The sequence below is a fragment of the Plectropomus leopardus genome, unplaced genomic scaffold (assembly GCF_008729295.1).
Source record: "Plectropomus leopardus isolate mb unplaced genomic scaffold, YSFRI_Pleo_2.0 unplaced_scaffold27790, whole genome shotgun sequence".
Classification (NCBI taxonomy): domain Eukaryota; kingdom Metazoa; phylum Chordata; class Actinopteri; order Perciformes; family Serranidae; genus Plectropomus; species Plectropomus leopardus.
The window spans coordinates 1-2,971 of NW_024630257.1; the positions used below are offsets into that span (position 1 = coordinate 1).

The window sequence follows — 2,971 nt, forward strand, 5'->3', positions numbered from 1 at the left end:
AAAGGTTCCACTTCCTGGCATGTTGGTTACCTTGGTGACGGCGCCTCAGCCATCCACGTCAGGTCAACGTTGCAGGCGAGCACGGGCAGCTGGTCCGCTGCCTGAGGGTCGTACATGCTGCCCGGACTCCCGTTGGTCAGCAGCACGTCGATCAGCAGCTGCAGGTTGGTCTCCCATCTGATTGGCTCTCCAAACAGGATGATCGCTACGGCAGCACAGGAAGTCGGAGAGATGACGTAACAAGATAAGACCCCGTAAACTTCTTTATTCTTCAGATTAAAAAATAAAAAGTTTTATCTCTCGTGTTTCTTTGAAATCTTTTCACGTCTGATTTTATATACGTTCAGTAAACTTTATTTACAGTCAGTGAAAATATACTGACATCATCAGTGTGACATCATCAGTGTTACATCATCAGAATGACATCACCGGCATGTAGTTGAGAAGCTGACACCTTCAGTAAGTGTGTGTACCTTCGATGGCGGGCAGCGTCTGCAGAGGAGCCACCTGAAACACACAAAACACTGTTAGAGGAGCCGATGACGTCACTCAGGTGACCTCAGCTGGCTGCCAGGTGAGGTCAGAGGCGTCTCAGCTGCTCACAGGAAGTGCCGGTCTCCTGTTGTGCTCCACCATGTCCAGCAGGGGGTGATGTTCTCTGAGCTGCTCCACGCTGACCACCTTCTGAAAACCCAATCTGACGACCACACAGTCAGGACTCAAACACTCGCCATGGGTCACATGATCAGCCCTCACACACACACACACACACACAGACTGTGTGACTGTTTCCTGGTTACCCGCTCTGTTCTGTAGTGACTCAAAATATTCCCCTGGAGAATCACTTCGACTCGATTACTCTCGGCTCTTTTTTCACTCTGACTCGTTTGTTTCAAGTTCTGCTGATTCTTGTGACGGACACGTTTGTGTTGTGAGCGGTTCCCTGTTGGTCCTGTGGGGGGCGCTACACTGAGCCAGCAGCTGCCTCTCTGATTACAGATGAAGAAGAGTCTCAGCGTTTCATAATCTGGGAGTCGTCGTCAGTAACTCATGGAGCTTTTATACACTCTATTAACTCTTTAAAGTCCTCTTTACAAAAAAACAAAATGCAAAATGTTTTCCTTTGCATTTTTTTGGTCGTTGTGGCTTGAAGAACAAAAATCAGTGTATCTGTTTTGAACAAGCCAACAGGAAGTGCGCCATGCATTGATGCTAAATGTAAGTGGAATTACAGCATTTGAGTCGGTCACGTGACGACACTGGCCCGGAAAAACTTATCCCGTTGACTAACATGGGGAAAGAGACATCCGTAAATCAGTAAATGATTTTTTGTAAGCATCAAAACCCCCGAAATGTCTTCTATCCCCGTCTGGATGTAAACCGTCCTGTTCAGTAACATTCGGAAAGTCTAAAAGAGTGAGGCCGCCATTCAAGCTAGCCAAGGCGCTGATCCAGGAGTCAGTTGCTCCACCGGCAGAAGTTAACTGTTCGGTGGCAGCGCTCGGCCGTGCTCGGCTCAGGGACGGTCGTTAATCACTTCCACGCTGCTCTATGGGCCAGTAGATCCGGGTATTTTACACTTTTCTAAACCCGGAAAAAGAGTTTTCTCTGCTTCATGCAACAACGAGCAGCTCTCACAGGAATGAACGAGGCCCCGCCCCCACGGCTGTATCCAGACTTGACAAAACATCGATGGTTTTGAACAGATCTCATAGAGATGGCCTTTCATGAAAAAACAAAGAGCAAAATTTAAAGTAAAAGCCTGAAGTGCTCTAACCCGCACTTCCTGTTTTCAGACACAGAGCGCTCTGTCTGCAGCCTGACTTCCTGTTTACAGACAGAGCGACACCTGCTGGACGACTGATCAGAAAACCGACAGGTATAGATAGCTCAGTCAGAGAGAGCGCACGCCAACACATCTCACATTCAGATACACAAACTCAAAATGAGCTCTGAAAACAGCCGAGCAGGACCATTAAGGGTTAATGATTCCAGCTCATCTTTATAAACCGCAATAACATTAAACTGTGATAATAATAAACTGATAATAAACTGTGATAATAATAAACTGATAATAATCTGTGATAATATTAAACTGATAATAAACTGTGATAATATTAAACTGATAATAAACTGTGATAATATTAAATATTGTTGTAAAAGACGTAGGTAAATGTAGGTAAAAGTTGTTGGTAAACACGTTATTGGTAAAACATTTTTGGTAAACGTTGGTAAAGGGCGTTGGTAAACATTGTTGGTAAACATTAGTAAACGTTGTTGGTAAACATTGGTAAACGTTGTTGGTAAAGGGCGTTGGTAAACGTTGTTGGTAAACATTGGTAAACGTTGTTGGTAAACGTTGGTAAACATTGGTAAACGTTGTTGGTAAACATTGTTGGTAAAAGGTGGAGATAAATGTAGGTAAAAGTTGTTAGTAAACCCGTTATTGGTAAACGCTGGTAAACATTTTGGTAGACGCTGTTGGTGAACATTAGTAAACGTTGTTGGTAAACATTAGTAAATGTTGTTGGTAAACATAAGTAAATGTTGTTGGTAAACATAAGTAAATGTTGTTGGTAAACATTGTTGGTTAACATTAGTAAACATTGTTGGTAAACATTAGTAAATGTTGTTGGTAAAGATAAGTAAATATTGTTGGTAAACATTAGTAAATGTTGTTGGTAAACATAAGTAAATCTTGTTGGTAAATATTAGTAAATGTTGGTAAACGCTGTTGGTAAACATTAGTAAATGTTGTTGGTAAACATTAGTAAATGTTGTTGGTAAACATTAGTAAGTGTTGTTGGTAAACATTAGTAAATGTTGTTGGTAAACATTGTTGGTAAACATTGGTAAATGTTGGTAAACGTTGTTGGTAAACATTAGTAAATGTTGTTGGTAAATGCTGTTGGTAATCATTAGTAAATGTTGTTGTAAACATTAGTAAATGTTGGTAAATGTTGTTGGTAAA

At 41.8% G+C, this 2,971-nt stretch overlaps 1 long non-coding RNA gene across 1 annotated transcript; it reads right to left on the reverse strand.

Moving 5' to 3' along the window:
* Positions 1–154: 154 nt before the first annotated feature.
* Positions 155–677, reverse strand: LOC121937899. The gene is made up of 3 exons (XR_006105223.1): positions 604–677; positions 474–507; positions 155–205 (listed from the first exon to the last, which is right to left on the reverse strand). It is a non-coding gene; the product is annotated as an uncharacterized LOC121937899 (long non-coding RNA).
* Between the last annotated feature and the right edge of the window lie 2,294 nt (positions 678–2,971).